At 50.3% G+C, this 17,581-nt stretch overlaps 2 long non-coding RNA genes across 4 annotated transcripts in view; one reads left to right on the top strand and one right to left on the bottom strand.

Moving 5' to 3' along the window:
• LOC125961639 (uncharacterized) overlaps positions 1-1,875 on the top strand; it is a 224,384-nt gene extending 222,509 nt beyond the window's left edge. Inside the window, exon 2 of the long non-coding RNA XR_007472617.1 lies at positions 1,786-1,875. This is a non-coding gene — a long non-coding RNA (uncharacterized LOC125961639). The remainder of the gene's footprint in view (positions 1-1,785) is intronic.
• LOC117199656 (uncharacterized) overlaps positions 1-17,581 on the bottom strand; it is a 372,975-nt gene that overhangs the window by 249,787 nt on the left and 105,607 nt on the right. The window lies entirely within an intron of this gene.

Here is a 17,581-nt window from a genome sequence, read left to right as displayed (position 1 = left end):
GACCTTCCAGGCCAGGTGAGACCCCAATTCTGAAAGAGACAGAGAGGAGCAGTGAGCTGGGTCAGACCTGGATCCCACAAGTCAAAGGTCCACACTCTCCCCTGACCACCCCAATGGAGATCAGACACCAGTCACCCAGCTATAAGTCTCAGCCTGTTCCTCAGTAAAAGCAGGACACTAAAATGGAGAAGAACTCCCATAAGACAGGAAAAAAAAAACAAAAAAAACCCAAGCCTGGAATTCAGGAGATCCGTGTCCAAGTCCCTAAGAGGGCCTTTGATCCTTAGCCCTCTTATCTACAAAGTAAGGTCAGAGAAGAACTAGATGATCTTCAATGATGCAGCAGAAGTTAAAAAAAAATCAGTGAGTTAATTACGCCCATCTCAAGGCGCTGGCTTAAGGATGAAGAAGGAAAATAAGGGTTAAAAATCCATCAAACTGGATACTATACACAGAGAATCCTAAAGATGCTACCAGAAAACTACTAGAGCTAATAAGTGAATTTGGTAAAGTACCAGGATACAAAATTAATGCACAGAAATCTCTTGCGTTCCTATGCACTAATGATGAAAAATCTGAAAGTGAAATTAAGAAAACACTCCCATTTACCACTGCAACAAAAAGAATAAAATATCTAGGAATAAACCTACCTAAGGAGACAAAAGACCAGTATGCAGAAAATTATAAGACACTGATGAAAGAAATTAAAGATGATACAGATAGATGGAGAGATACACCACGTTCTTGGATTGGAAGAATCAACATTGTGAAAATGACTCTACTACCCAAAGCAATCTACAGATTCAATGCAATCCCCATCAAACTACCACTGACACTTTTCACAGAACTAGAACAAAAAATTTCACAATTTGTATGGAAACACAAAAGACCCTGAATAGCCAAAGCAATCTTGAGAAAGAAAAACGGAGCTGGAGGAATCAGGCTCTCTGACTTCAGACTATACTACAAAGCTACAGTAATCAGGACAGTATAGTACTGGCACAAAAACAGAAGTAAAGATCAATGGAACAAGATAGAAAGCCCAGAGGTAAACCTACGCATGTATGGTCACCTTATCTTTGATGAAGGAGGCAAGAATATACAGTGGAGAAAAGACAGCCTCTTCAATAAGTGGTGCTGGGAAAACTGGACAGGTACGTGTAAAAGTATGAAATTAGAACACTCCCTAACACCATACACAAAAATAAACTCAAAATGGATTAGAGACCTAAATGTAAGGTCAGACACTATCAAACTCTTAGAGGAAAACATAGGCAGAACACTCTATGACATAAATCACAGCAAGATCCTTTTTGACCCACCTCCTAGAGAAATGGAAATAAAAACAAAAATAAACAAATGGGACCTAATGAAACTTCAAAGCTTTTGCACAGCAAAGGAAACCACAAACAAGACCAAAAGACAACCCTCAGAATGGGAGGAAATATTTGCAAATGAAGCAACTGACAAAGGATTAATCTCCAAAATTTACAAGCAACTCAATATCTAAAAAACAAACAACCCAATCCAAAAATGGGCAGAAGAACTAAATAGACATTTTTCCAAAGAAGATATACAGATTGCCAACAAACACATGAAAGAATGCTCAACATCATTAATCATTAGAGAAATGCAAAACAAAACTACAATGAGATATCATCTCACACCGGTCATCAAAAAATCTACAAACAATAAATGCTGGAGAGGGTGTGGAGAAAAGGGAATCCTCCTGCACTGTTGGTGGAAATGTAAATTGATACAGCCACTTTGGAGAACAGTATGGAGGTTCCTTAAAAAACTAAAAATAGAACTACCATACAACCCAGCAATCCCACTATTGGGCATATACCCTGAGAAAACCATAATTCAAAAAGAGTCATGTACCAAAATGTTCATTGCAGCTCTATTTACAAGAGCCAGGACATGGAAGCAACCGAAGTGTCCATCAACAGATGAATGGATAAAGGAGATGTGGCACATATATACAATGGAATATTACTCAGCCATAAAAAGAAACGAAGTTGAGTTATCTGTAGTGAGGTGGATGGACCTAGAGTCTGTCATACAGAGTGAAGTAAGTCAGAAAGAGAAAAACAAATACTGTATGCTAACACATATATATGGAATTTAAGAAAAAAAAATGTCATGAAGAACCTAGGGGTAAGACAGGAATAAAGACACAGACCTACTAGAGAATGGACTTGAGGATATGGGGAGGGGGAAGGCTAACCTGGGACAAAGTGAGAGAGTGGCATGGACATATATACACTACCAAACGTAAAATAGATAGCTAGTGGGAAGCAGCTGCATAGCACAGGGAGATCAGCTCAGTGCTTTGTGACAGCCTGGAGGGGTGGGATAGGGAGGGTCGGAGGGAGGGAGACGCAAGAGGGAGGAGATATGGGGACATATGTATATGTATAACTGATTCACTTTGTTATAGAGCAGAAACTAACACACCACTGTAAAGCAATTATACTCCAATAAAGATGTTTAAATTAATTAATTAATTAAATAAAAAGCAAAGAAAAACCAAAACAGACAAACAAACAAAAAAATCCATCAAACTGGAAAGCAGTGCAAGCGAGGGTAATGTGACAAACTCCAAAACGCATGGCAGGCACTGTGCTCAGAGTTCTACGTTCACTGTGTCCTCTGGCCACGCAACAAACATGTAAGACACAGAGATGCTATGATTATACCCATTTCACAGACGAGAACGTGGGTTATACTGTCAGCCACCACTGAAGCCAGGAGTCAGGCCTGGGGCACGGGGACCCCGGAGCTCCCACCACTCCCTCCTACGAGGACTAGATAGTGAGGCTAAAGAGAAACAACACAGGACAAGAGGAAGAGGTGCCGTATTCGCTTTTCCATTTTGTAAAACGTTCCTTCATGCTGTTCAGTGTTTTTTTTGTTGTTGTTTGTTTGTTTGCGGTACGCGGGCCTCTCACTGTTGTGGCCTCTCCCATTGCGGAGCACAGGCTCCGGACGCGCAGGCTCAGCGGCCATGGCTCACGGGCCCAGCCGCTCCACGGCATGTGGGATCTTCCCGGACCGGGGCACGAACCCGTGGCCCCTGCATCGGCAAGCGGACTCTCAACCACTGCGCCACCAGGGAAGCCCCTGTTCAGTGGTTTTGAGGAGAGAAACGCATGCTGGGTGAGGGGCAAAGGGCTCCACCCAAGTGGCACAGACAAGGCTACAGGTCTTCAGTCTCAGAGCTTTCAAGGCAGCAGCCAGAAAGAACCTAGCCTGGCCAGTGCCCTGAATCCTGGGCACGGGTCTCACCAGCCCTCAGCAGCTCGCCCGCCACTGCGCTGGGGTGCAGCCCCCTCCGTGGTCCAGCTCAGATCCACCCCCGTCCCAGCTCCAGATCTACCAGGTCATCTCCCCACCACACACACACACACACACACACACACACACACCAGCATGTCCTACGCAGCAGCGTGTGGCATCAAATCCGTGTAGGGGCTTAAGCCAAACACGTGGCAGCACATTTAATTCCATTTCCCGTAAACCCCCAAGCTCATCCCACACCACCTTCAGGGGATTCTGTCTCTACTGGGTCTCTCCCATCCACTCCTATCTCAACCAGGTGAGGCCCCCATCACCTCTCACTGCCAGCTTCAGCCCCCACTCTGATCCTGTCTCAGTCATGCAGCAAGGGTAATAAGCTTTCTGAAACGCCAGCTTCATCCTCTCACGCCAGCGCTTAAACTTGGGGAATCTCTCTCCGCTGCCCTCGGCACAAGGTCAAAATGGACTTTCCAGGATTGGGTCTCTGTTTCCAATTGCCTCTTCTCTCCCCCGCTCTGACCTAAAGCACTCCTCCTCTCTGGGCTACCTTCTTCTTTCCCTGACCACCCCAAGTCCACACGGTGCAACCCTCTGTGTGCTTAGGGCAACGAATATCCTCAGCATTGCCCTTGAACCGTCTGCTGTGTTTACCCGATTTCTCATCTAAAGCTCCCCTGACAGGAGAACCAATGTTCCCTAAGGGAAAAGAGAGGGTCCTACTGATTTCTGTACTCCCAGAACGCAGCATAGTGCCTGGCCTGTAGTATATGCTCAATTAAACTGTTGCATAATGAGGAGCATTCAGCATTTTGAGGAGTCCCGGGAATCGAAACAGTGATACCTCCATCAGGAATAAAAAATAAATAAATAAAGGAAAAGGATTATCTATGCCTCAGTTTTTGCATCTGCAAAGTGGAGACAGATTCCAGAAGCTGGTGGACAGGAAGGAAGTACCTCAAAGCAAGCCCTGCAGAGGCCTCCATTGATAAGTGTTCTCTTTCCCTATCGTTAGCTTGCTGATTTCCCTATCAGGGTGCCTCCATCCAGAAGGCTCCCGGGTGTCAGGCTCTGCCACAGAGATCCTATCTCCTGCCAACTGAACTTCAAAAGCATCTTTATCGGGAGGACCCACCTCAAGGAAGGTCAATTCCTAACTTCTCTGGGTAATCCTTTTATTCTGGGCCTGCCAGGCACACCCAACTCAGCCTTATCTGCCAAGTCCCCAAACTGCTGTCCTTCCAGGAAGGGTGTCTCTTATCTGCAGACCCCCAGAGGAGAGAGACCAGGGAAGAAAATGGAAGGGAGCCGCCCCCGAGGCCCGACCCTGGTTCCCCGCTGCAGGCCTGCCACGCCAGCTGCGTGACCCGCATCAGCCCATCTCTCAGGGCCTCGTTATTCCCTATTTTCTCCTTTGGATAAGAAAGGGGGTGGGTTCAAGGCCCCTCCAACTCGGAAACTGCATTAACAATAATTTCAGGGGCCAGGCCGGACAGGCAGGATTGATGTCGTGACTGTCTTTGTTAATCCCTTCCAGTGAAAGAGGGGAACTGTTAGGCAGAAAGAGATCAGGGATTTTTCTAGGAATTGTTATCCTGGGTTGCTGCGGATGACAGCATCCCCGTGTGCAGGACAGCCCTTCCAAGGCTCACTTGCTGCATCCGGGAAAGACCAGGACAAGGACAGACACACCAGAGAAAGCCAGCATTAGGGACAGTTACATGAATGCCAACTCCCTGCTCCCAGAATTCCTGAGTTCGGTACAATAAGAATTCTGCAGGGGCTTCTGTATGTTGGCCTCGGGGCAGCAGGGAAGGGGTGATCGCCTGGGAGAGAAGCAGGAACGTGGGCTCCTGAGGGGCCAGCTGACCTGGCTCCTAACTCCCTCTTTCCCACCTGGCTTGTTCTCAGCCTCCGTGAACCTCAGATGCTGAGCAGCTTGACGGAGGATGTCTGTAACATCTAAAGCAGCGCCTGGCATGCAACAGATGTCGGCTTCCTGTCTCCTCTCCTTAAGGAGGAAGAGCTCCTTTGAGTGCAGGTACTGGGTCTTGTAACGTCTGTATCTCCAGAATCGAGTGACACTCGGAAGACAGCAGTTGCTTAATAAGCGCTCAGTAAACGCACGAATAAGATGAAAACACAGACGGGAAGCCGTCTGAGGAATGATGTAAAACGCACTCAGTGGCTGAGCGCTCAGCAGACGCCCCCAGCCCCTCCGGCCCTTCCTCCTTTACAGCCTCAGGGTGCCAGCCTTCCCCACTCCGCTGAATACTTAGCCTTCAGCCTTCAGTGCAGGGCAGCGGCAAAAATGTAAGGACCCAGGCCAACTGCTGGGTTCCATTCTTCGTCCTGCCGATTACAAGCTGTGTGACCAGAGACAACTTCCTGAGCCCTCAAGGTCCCCATTTCGAGAGTACCTCCTTCACAGGGAGTCACGAGGACCCCGTGAGTTAATACATGCAACATGCTTAGAACTGGGCCTGGCACAAGGGGGCCCATGCCTGTACCTACATAACCATGATTCCTACAACTATTATTCAGTGAGGTAGCAGGTAGTCACAGTTCGGGAGTCACTGAGCAACGGAAGGCACACAACCCTAATTCTAGATCACAGAGGTCAAGACACACTTGAACTTTAAACTTGGAATCCTAAATCCTTGGGTCATATCCTGGCTTTCCCCATGCAGCCTCTGGGCCTCAGTTTCCTCATCTGGAAAACAGATCTATAAACCTGCTCTGCCTTCCCCAAAGGGAGGATCAAATAAAACAGAAAGCATAAAGCTTTCTAAGTTGGGTACCAAAGGTGCTAAGTAATTATATTTATTTAAATGAAAGAATTACAGCCTCGCTCACACTTAGACCAATTGGCCAACGAACCACTCTGTCCGTTCCTGTTTGAGCGATTCCTCGCCCATCCGCCGAGCCCCCAAGCCTAGTCATTCCCATTTGTCACCACACCCCTTCTGGAAGGTGCAGTCTGCTCTGATCGCTCAGCTGGGCTTCCAGCGCCAGGGAATTAGAAACCGCAGCCAATACCTGAGAACAGGTGCGCCCGTGGATCGCACAGCTGCTCCGACCCCGGGGCCTTGCCTAACGGGACAAGGAGCTGCAGGGAACCTGGGAACGGCAGCCCGCACCCCGCTGTCTCCGTCCTGCCTTTGACACTGCCTGCCTGCGGACAATTTTGGGGATCACAGCAGCAGCAACTGCACAACGCATGCTACCACCCCTGGAACAAGACGAGCTCAGGTCTAACTGTGGGCCAGAGCACGGGCAATGAAGCCAGGCTGCCTGGGGTCGATTCCCCTACTGCTGCTACCGTGTAAATGCTGTGTGGCCTTGCACAAATGCGTCAGCTTCTCTGGGGCTCTGTCTCCTTAGCTATAAAATGGGGGTGCTAAGGGCTTCCCTGGTGGCGCAGTGGTTGAGAGTCCGCCTGCCGATGCAGGGGACGCGGGTTCGTGCCCCGGTCCGGGAAGATCCCACATGCCACGGAGTGGCTGGGCCCGTGAGCCATGGCCGCTGAGCCTGCGCGTCCGGAGCCTGTGCTCTGCAACGGGAGAGGCCACAACAGTGAGAGGTCCGCATACCGCAAAAAAACACAAAAACAAAAACAAGATCCTGAATATAGTTCCCTGTGCTACACAGTAAATCCTGTGGCTTATCCGTTTTACACATATAATAGTGTGTATCTGTTAATCACAAACTCCTAATTTTTCCCTTCCCCCCGCCTTTCCCCTTTGGTAACCATAAGTTTGTTTTCCCTGTCTGTGAGTCTGTTTCTGTTTGCTTTTGTTTTTTTTTTTTTATATATATATATATATATTTTTTTTTTTTTTTTGCGGTATGCGGGCCTCTCACTGTTGTGGCCTCTCCCGTTGCGGAGCTCAGGCTCCGGACGCGCAGGCTCAGCGGCCATGGCTCACGGGCCCAGCCGCTCCGCGGCATGTGGGATCCTCCCGGACCGGGGCACGAACCCGCGTCCCCCGCATCGGCAGGCGGACTCTCAACCACTGTGCCACCAGGGAAGCCCAGTCTGTTTCTGTTTTGTAAATAAATTCATTGGTGTTATTTTTTTTAGATTCCATATATAAGTGATATCATATAATGTTTGTCTTTCTCTGTCTGACTCACTTCACTTAGTATGATAATCTCTAGGTCCATTCATGCAGCTGCAAATGGCAATATTTCTTTCTTTTTTATGGCTGAGTAATATTCCATTGTGTATGTATCCCACATCTTCTTAAACCATCTGTCTGCTGATGCGCACTTGGGTTGTTTCCATGTGTTGGCTATTGTAAATAGTGCTGCTATGAACACTGGAGTGCATGCATCTTTTTGAATTAGAGTTGAATTGACTATTTTTTTAAAAAGCCAACTGAATACACAAAAAGGAGCCTCTACAAAAAGGGGGGGTTCTAGCTTAGGTTCAAAGAAGACCCTGTCTTCCTTCTTTTGCAGAGAAATATGGGACTTAATGAAAACAAATTAAACTTATGGGCTGTGGCAGAGAAGATGGGAAAGAGGCAGGCGGGCTTTCCCCTGCCGTAGCTCCCTGCCTGTCCCTGCACAGTCTGGAAAGACAGACCAGGCTCTGTCCAGAGCAAACACTGTGGCCTGCCGCTCCCACTGTGCCAGCCAAGAAACAGCCTTTGATGGCGTTGGACAGAGGACGGGCAGCTCATTTGTGGCCACAGCTACCGCCCCAGCGCGACCAGCCTGGCTCAGCATGGTCCTCCCTGGGGGACAAGTACTAGGGCTCAGCCTGGAGCAGCTGAGTGCTGAGGCCAAAGCCGGGGCTCTCCCCGCTTGAACATGGGTCCCAGACATCCTTCTCATATTCCCTTTTAACTGTACTGCAATTGCTGACTCACTTGTCCACACCCGGAGCTCCTCCAAGACACTGTCCCAGGCAATCTCTGTCAAGAGGTGGCACAGTGCTGTGTGTAAATTCACAGCTATGGAGCCCAACTACCTAGGTTCAAATCCAGCTCTCGCATAAACTAAGGAGGAACCTTGGGCAAGTTACCAAGCCTCTTTGAGCTTGGATTTGCATCTGCAAAATAGTAACGATGATTAACACAGACTCGTGCACATTTCCCAAATCTAAGAAGCTCTCAAGAGCAATATTTTATGGTAATTTTTGAACCTTCAACTAACATGAGGCTACTTATTTTTTTTATTTTTTGCGGTACGCGGGCCTCTCAGTGTTGCAGCCTCTCCCATTGCGGAGCACAGGCTCCGGACGCGCAGGCTCAGCGGCCATGGCTCACGGGCCCAGCCGCTCCGCGGCATGTGGGATCTTCCCGGACCGGGGCACGAACCCGTGTCCCCTGCATCGGCAGGCGGACTCTCAACCACTGTGCCACCTGGGAAGCCCCGAGGCTACTTATTGATTTTATTTTTTCCACTTAATATGAAAATTAATATGTTTAGCTATAGAACTCTTAGATTGGTTGATGGCATTGCCCCAGATACATGGTGTATTAATTAGTCTTCTAGGGCTGCTATAACAAAATACCACAGACTGGGGGCTTTAACAACAGAAATTTATTTTTCTCATAGTCCTGGAGGCTGGAAGTCCAAGGTCAAGGTGTTGGCAGGGTTGGTTTCTCCTGAGGCCTCTCTCCTTAGCTTGCATACAGACACCTCCTCACCGTGTCCTCACACAGTCTTTCCTGTGTGTGCACATCCCTGGTGCTTCTTTGTGCGCCTAAACTTCCTCATGAGGACACAGACAGATTGGATTAGGGCCCACCCTAACGGCCTCATTTTAACTTAATTACCTCTTTAAAGGCCCTCCCTCCAAATACAGTCACATCTGGGGCACTGGGGTGTAGGGCTTCAACAGATACATGGCAGATAATGGGCGTGAGACACCGTTCAGCCCATAGTGCATAGTATGACATATATGCCCTGTGCTGCCCTTCTCAAATCTCAAAACATCACAAGCTCAGACACACCGCCCGCCCAACACGATCTGAATGAGAGATGGAGAACTCGGAGACCATGCCCGTGGGGTCGTGCCGAGGCGGTCTGCTGGCCCAGGCCACGTGTGCCACACCGCCCACCGGGAGGGGCTCTGTGGGGCCTGAGAGCACAACATATGTACAAGTGGCTGCACACTGAGTCTGAGTCACAATGAACACACCACCACAACTAGATATTAGCTCATCGAAAACGTCTCTGCCACTTACAGTACAGGCATTGCCAGGCCCCTTTCGCCCCTAAGAATGATTCCTTAGGATTATTAATATTTGCAATTTGGTGGGTGTTTTCTCCAAAGCCCTGCAGCCAACGCCCTTGGCCAAGCTTTGCCTTTATCTATGCGTCTTCTGCAGTTAGAATTCCACCGGGAAGGAGAAAGAGTGTGCCAGGTGGCTTTTGACCACCTATCCAAGCTGAGCTATTGTCCAAAAAAGAGAGGAGGGTGGGGGGAGAGAGAGAGGATCCCAGTCATCTAAGAAATCCACACAGAAATGGTCTCACAGTGCCAGGATAGGGGAATGTTTCATCCCTGAAGTCAGGCAATCTGTGTTTCAGCCCCAGTTTTGCAACTCTGAGCTAGCTCTGGCTTCCTTAGCTGTAAAATGGGAGCAAATTACCTGCTCAACCTATGGTGAGTTTGGGAACAGTGTGGCCAGTGATGTTCCTGACAGAGCAAACACTAGAACAGTGTCTGCAAGGCTGGTTGGCGTATACGAAACGCATAACAAATGTTAGTTATTGCTAACTGTTCCTCCACCCATCTCCACAGCCACTCTCTGATAAAGGTATTTTTCACAAAGAGCCTGATTTTTGCAGATGGAGACAGCAGAGGTGGGGTAGGGTCAGGTTCCCAGGGCAAGTCACAGCCTGGTGTCTCCAACTTCAAGGTCCACCTGTCCATCCATTTCATGCAAAGAGTCAAGCAAAGGCGTTCCTCTTTGGGGGTGGTGGGGTGCAGTGGGGTGACCTCCTAACAGATCAGGGCCAAGATTCTCCAGAACAAAAAGGACAGAGGTGGCCCAGCCCAGCCCTCACAGCAAAACTGAACAACATACTGTCACCATCATCTCAGGGCCAAATTCCAGGAGGGCCCTTCTCCTCTTCCAGTTAAGGAAAAGCAGAGCAGGTATGACTACAGCAAGGCATGACCCAGTAAATACACATCCTGGGAGTGGACCCTGTTTACCTTTCTAAGCCATGTGACCTCAATTGCCTCGCCTGAGAACGGGAATACACATACATCTTGCTTCATAGGATGGCTGTAAGGGTCGAAGGAGTCAATGAATAAAAAAGTTAAGCACAGGGCTTCCCTGGTGGCACAGTGGTTGAGAGTCCGCCTGCCGATGCAGGGGACACAGGTTCGTGCCCCGGTCCGGGAAGATCCTACATGCCGCGGAGCGGCTGGGTCCGTGAGCCACGGCCGCTGGGCCTGCGCGTCCGGAGCCTGTGCTCCGCAACGGGAGAGGCCACAGCAGTGAGAGGCCCACGTACCACAAAAAAAAAAAGTTTAGCACAAAATTAGCACCCCAAAATGTGCCAGCTCCTTCTAGGACAGCGCGTTAGCAAAGAAACCGGCAGGTCTTCAAGATGCAAAGGAAGCATCAGATAAAATGCATAAGGAAGCAAGGGGGCTGGAAGGAGGGAATGCGCTTTGCATCCTGGGGACATTTTTGCTGAGTAAGCAGTAAAAACAGCATGCGTTAATACAGCCCCGGAGCTCAGGGAGCTCAAAGGGCTGTAACAGACATGATCTCACTGGGATTTTTTTTTTATTAGCTTCTAAGGCAGGTTAACAGGTTCCTGCATCTCTGCCGAGACAGTGAAACTGCCGGCTCCCCAGCCTCCCCTGACACGGTGAGGCAGGGGCAGCCTCTCGGAGCCTGCCTGAGCGGCAAGGACCCAAGATCTGTCTCCTGATCTACGATCTGTCACAAGCCAGGCATCACAGAAGGAAATTAATTTTTTAAAAATAAACTTCCTAGAGCAACACGACAGAAATTCTGGGTTTGTTTTTCTAAAGAGCAGAGCAGGGAGGGAAGAAGGGAGGTTTGGGCTCAGCCCCGGGGTTAATCCTGGATGCGCTTCCCAGTCTTCAAAATGGGGCAAATAGCTCTCCCCTCGTGGGGCTGTGCGGAGGACCCGTGCAGTGAGGACGGTCCAGGCACGTGACCTCCCAGGGATGGGGCTGTGGCTGCTACCGCTCTGTTACACGCCACTTGGTTTCTCCTTCTAGGAGTCTTCACTCAGCTCTGGTTTCAAGACCAGCTGTGACACCCTGCTGTGCCGCAGATGTCGGCCCCCCGCTGTGAGGCTACCTTCCTTTTTATTATTCTAAGACTGCATCGACTCCACACACTGGCCTCGCCTGGGCTTCCTAGCTGAGTTCTGCTCCCGAGGCCACCGCTGGGGCTCAGGTCGAATGACTACCACAGCCCCGGACATCTCCGTGCAGGGAACCCCCTGCTTTGGGATTACTGAGCCCGGGCAGCGTGGTGGGGTGGAATGGGCAGGACTCCTCTCTGCGGAAGCCTCAGTTCCCCTGTTGGTAGGCGGGCGCTTGAATCACCGTGTGACTGCTCGATGGAATGAGATCACGTCTATGAAATGTTTCCTACCCGGGAAAAGTGCTGAGCGGGCGAGGGCTCTGTCAGCCATCCTCCCCCCATACCTTCTCGCGAGAGGATGCTCACTGGGGACGAGGGGCTGGTGGGGGTGCTCCAGGGAGCCCATGGAGGGAACCTGGTCCCAAGGCTGCAGCCCGAGCCTGGGATGTGTGCAAAGGGGACAGGAAGGAGGGGCCCAGGCCCTCCTGGGTGGAAGGCGAGTCCTGCCCAGGTCAGTGTTTACTCTCTCCCCTAAATGACTCGGCGGCCACATCCTCGCCCTCCGGCCAGCTCTTCTCCCAAGAGCCCCGTGAGCAAGTTCGCTGTGTGCGCTTGGTGACCACACAGCCCTTTCCCTGGTGCCCATCTGAGAAAGCAAGACGCTCCGCTAGCCCCAGGTCCAGCCCCTGGAGGCAGCGTGCAGCAGCCGGCAAAGTTCAGGCTCTGAAGTCGGGGCACCGGCCAGGCCCGCTCACTCGGGAAACTCTGCTCCCGTTTCCTCATTACAGCACAGCCCCGTGGCTGAGGCCTCGACAGGCAGACCGCACACACGAGCCAGGGGACCCAGAAACGCCTGGGTCTCAGTGTCCCCGTCTCTGAGACAGGCATAATGGTAACAGCATATGGCTTTGCAGGCTTCCTGGGAGTTAGGCCAGGTACCTGGCACACAGGAGCACCTAAGAAAGGTGACACACTTGCTATTGTTAGTATTCACGAGGCTGAGCTGGCATTCCCATCAGTAAGAGGGAGATTAAAGGCGCACCTGCCCCCAGAATTGATTAAGAGGATTAAATGAGAAGATACTTGTAAAGTGCTTAGCGCGGTATCTGACACTCAGTAAGTGCCCAGCAAATGAGCGCTCTAACGATTCAAGTTGGAGGGGAAGTCCACGTCCTCCGCATGAAGTTTTTCCAGGAACCCGGGCTGTCGGAGGAGGGGCTGGCCCCAGCTTGAACAAGGAGAGTCTCTCTGGCCAGTGACTAAGGCTGGGGCAGCAGGATTCAGCTGCTCGGGCAGGGCGGGGTTGGGCCGAGGCCTCGGCTGGCCCACATTCAGGGTGATGCGTTTTTACCATAAGGCCTGGGTAACTCCAGAGCTAGCACTGGCCTCCCAGTCCCTGGGGCCTGACGCTCACCGGCCAGCAATGAGAGATGCTTCGTAAGAGAGGCAAAGACTCCACAGCCCTCAAAACTGCAAACGGTGAGAAAGACGGGGACAGAGCTGGGGAGGAGAGGACAGATTCACAGGCGCATGGCATTTGATAAATGCCACCCTCTGTTTGTTTAACCACCTGAGGTGATATGATAGCATGGCAGGTCTGGGTGCCAGGCTGTTCTGGGACAGGAGCCAAGTCAATTAAGACCAGATATGGGGGGTGGGGGGAGAAGGGGGGTGCAGGATAAATAGTGAGAGGAGGCTGGTGGGGTTAACAGTGAGGGAGGAGCTGGGACCCAAAAAAAGGGAGGGGAGAAGAGAGAGAGAGAAAGAATCACACACACACACACACACACACACACACACACACACACACACACACACACACACACACACGGTTCCTGGGATTCACACGTCCCAGACTCGCTGCAGAAAACAGAAGTTCCAGTCAGTCACAGGGGCATCTACCTTCAACATGTCCCACTGGCCAGGCACTCCTGTGCTGAGTTCTTCATGTACATTGTCTCGTTTTAACAAGAGCCAGGACAATACAGAGTGATCAGGTGTGTGGGCTCCAGAGACCAAATAGGAGTGTTCAAATGCCAGCCTGTCCCGCTATGTGCTGAGTAACATCAGGTAGGTTAGTTAACAGCTCTGTACCCCCACTTTCCTCATCTGCAAAATGGGAACAATAATATTTGCCCCTCCACCCCTCCAAAGGGTACACATGTAAAGCAGGCACGCTTTGCCAGGCTTTATAAAATACAGGGGAAAGGTCACCTTGGGACTCAGAAAACGTCACTCAACTGTGACCATTTTCTTTTCTTCTATATCCTATCACCAGGCTCAGCATCTGGTAGGCACTCGGTAGACATGTGATATTGTCCAGAAAGGTCCAGAAACCCACCCCAGGCATCAAAGCTACTAAGAGGCAGGGCCGGGTGAGGCTGTACCTGACTCCATCATCCTTCCAAACGTAATCAGGCAGCGACTACTATGCCCACTTTAGAGGTAAGGAAACTGAAGCCCACAGATCTGCAGGCTCACTGTGTGCCTGGCCTCGGGCTGAGCAGGAAAGAGGAAGAAGAAAACACAGCAGAAAGAGCAGTTACCAAGGACAGACTATAGGGTTTCAGGACAAAAGAATTTTTAAAGGGCTTGTTCACAGTTGTATTATATTTTAGCCCAGATTGTCTCAACCAGCCTTTGAGGAACAGTAATTATCACTTTGCTTCGATCAACTTCATTTGCCACCCCTTGCCCAATTCTTTTCCAACAAGGGAATATAAGTGCGACATTAAAAGTCAGACGTTCACGGTTCTGAATCCATTCAACCCAGCTGTGTGGCCACCTACCCTCTCTGAGCCTCTGTTTCTCACGTGCAATTTGAGCAAAATACCCACCACGTGAGAGGCTTTCAACGACGGGGGCACCCCTTGTCATAAACGAGAGGCACATCGTGAAAACGTGACCACGGGTTTAACTCTGTGAAGCCACTGTGAAAATGAAATCTACATGTTAATAAATATTTATTATATAAATGAATAGAATCATTTCCAGAGCTTGCTGCTTGGAGAAAAGTGGAGAAAAAGGAATTCAAGAATAAGGTGAAAAGGTCAGAGGGAGAGAGTCATGGGGGTCATGGGTCAAATGCAGGCTGAGCGGTGGCAGTACGAGACAGTTGGGACTTGCTTTTCTGGGATTCCAGGGATTCCAGCAGCATGGGACCAGCCACAGGCACTTCCAGATAAAAGAGAAGCACTGTTCCCAAACTCTGACCCCTGCGCACTGGCTCTGGGGACAGACTGCCCCTCCATACTCAGTTTTCTTGTCTGTAAAATGGAAATAACGCTATTCCCTGCCTTATTTGTACAAAGTACTTACAAGAGAATCGAGCACACGGTAAGTGCTCAACAAACGTGAGGTATTCTTATTACTATTTAATGTTACAGCCATTATCCCTCTGTGGTCTGTTTTTCTTTCCTCTTCTTGGGAATCGGCACTTTCTCAGAGACTAACGACAGTGAACGAAGTGGTGGTATGCTTTACTGCTTTGGTAAAATCAAATAAAGGTCGCCACTGTTTCTTCTCTATTCTGAGTGACAAGGTTACCTGGGAACACCCGGGAGACTTAAAGATGCTTTCTTAGCATTGAGTTCATCTTTCTACAAATCCTTAAGCCTTTGCTCCTTTCCCCCACTAGCCTACAGGCCCCACAAGGCCAGAAAGCACATCTACGTGCTTGCCATTACGTTACAGTGGTAACGTTAGGTACTCAATAGAATTGGTGGAATAACTGGTGCCTAATAATCGCTCCACAAGTTTGGGTGAATAACTCTGTGCAGGAAGGCCAGTCACCATAAGTCCTCTCCATGCACATCTGGCCTCTAAATTCAAGCAATGGCAAGCCTGTACACGGCAGCCTAGCAGCAATTCAGGCCTGGGCCTGCACCAGTGTCCCAGCCAGCTGTGCCCCCGTGCAATGCAGAGATGGCCTGCGCCCATCTCCATACACCTTCGTACACGTCCATAGGGATCACTCTCTCTTTCCCCTTTCCAATCCACTGTGAGGCTAGCAGCTTTAGTCTTTTAGTTCAGGGAAACAAAACGAGGCCCAGAAGTTTCACGGATCTCTCCCTAGCGCCACAGAGTTGACAAAGGGCAGCAAGAGTCCTGGAAGCCAGTCTGGATCTCAGGTCTCTGGCTTCCACATTCTGTGCTCAACAACATGCTAAATAAATGTGGACTGGTTGAAGGGGGAAAAAAAAAAAATGAATGAATGTAAACAATGGTAATAGTTTCCTAAAGAATCCAGCCCTCTCTGCACCTAAACGGTAGAGAAAACTGCTTAGCGGTGCGTCCAAAACAGACACTTCTTAGCAACAAAATTGAACTGGGAAGGGGAATCATTTCAGATAAGCAATGAATGCGCCCCGCCCATCTTCCTGGGGATCCGGAGGTGGGGTAGGCAGGAGGGCTGTGAGGACGCAGGCTGCCTTTGGGGCCCTTCTTCATGGGGCCAGGGCACAAGGTCAGGCAGTCCGCCTCCTGGTCATAGGGGAAACTACCAGAAACTACATGTCACCCATCAGATGGGCAAAATGGTGAAAATCTAACATATCGAAAGCAGACGACAAGGGGAAAAGCGGGATCTGGTGCACAGCGGGTGGGAATGTAAATCGGCATGGTTGTTCTGGGGAGCAAATCGGTACCATCTGTAAAACGGAGAATGTTCATCAGCTTCTCAGAGGCAGCAAGGTCACCTCTGGGTATAAACCCAAGGTGCGCTCACCTGTGCCCAAGGGAACACAAGAGGGTCCCGGCAGCCCTGTTTCTACTACACAGCGGGGTGGGGTGGGGCCGGGGGTGGGGGGAGAAGAGAGAAAAGCCATCAAGCACAGCATCTCTCAACAGCAGAAGGATCACAGATGCTTGAAGAGACGCTCCACAGCTAGTCACTGTGCATTCTCTTCCCGACTCTCCCCCGCAGGCACTCACTCGCCTGCTCCAGGCTCATTTTCAGCTCTTATCAGCCTCCTGCCTGCCCTCCAGGGGAAAGCAGAATTCACATGTGAAAATAGAGCGCCAGACTCCCCGGAAAGCTTTTCAGTGTCTTTTGCCCAGGAGAGGTTCCCCTTACAATGGGCCCTGGACCGCAGTCCTGAGCCCGGGGAGGGGAGAAGCCGATTTCATTCCACTTAACCCGATTTGCAGGGCCCAGAATATGGCTAATGAGCCCACGCCCTGAAGTCATCAATACCACTTTCCAAATCAAGTTACCAAATTGGTCTTAAAACCGCTTCAAAGGGGCCGGGCTGGCTGTTCTCAACGAGGCATCCTGCCGGCCATATGGCCACAGCTCCCGCGGCCGGCATCCCCTTCCTCGGCACCAGCGGTGCAGGGGACAGGCTGGCTGCCTTTGCCTCCGTTTGGGAGCCATCCTTCCTCTGGAAGCCTGATCCACCAGAATGGAACTTGGGTCCTCATAAAAACCAGGGACAGGGACTTCCCTGGTGGCACAGTGGTTAAGAACCCGCCTGCCAACGCAGGGGATATGGGTTCGATCCCTGGTCTGGGAAGATCCCCACATGCCGCGGAGCAACTAAGCCCGTGCGCCACAACTACTGAGCCTGTGCTCTAGAGCCCGCGAGCCACAACTACTGAACCCACGTGCCACAACCACTGAGCCTGCGCTTTAGAGCCCGCGAGCCACAACTACTGAGCCTGCATGCTTCAACTACTGAATCCCACGTGCCTAGAGCCCGTGCTCCCCAACAAGAAAAGCCACCACAATGAGAAGCCCGTGCACCTCAACGAAGAGTAGCCCCCGCTCGCCGCAACTAGAGAAAGCCCGCGCACAGCAACGAAGACCCAACGCAGCCGTAAATAAATGAATAAATAAATAAATAAAATTTTTAAAAGTACAGTTATTACTTGAAATGACTGAAATGGATAAAAAGAATAATATAATATAGTGCAACTGCAACTTGCCTCAGGAAAACTAAGGGGAAAGTTCTGTCCTGCCAGTGTCT

The sequence above is a fragment of the Orcinus orca genome, chromosome 17 (genome assembly GCF_937001465.1).
Source record: "Orcinus orca chromosome 17, mOrcOrc1.1, whole genome shotgun sequence".
Classification (NCBI taxonomy): Eukaryota; Metazoa; Chordata; class Mammalia; order Artiodactyla; family Delphinidae; genus Orcinus; species Orcinus orca.
The sequence above is the reverse complement of the archived record's forward strand: the minus strand, read 5'-3'. Positions and strand labels throughout refer to the sequence as shown.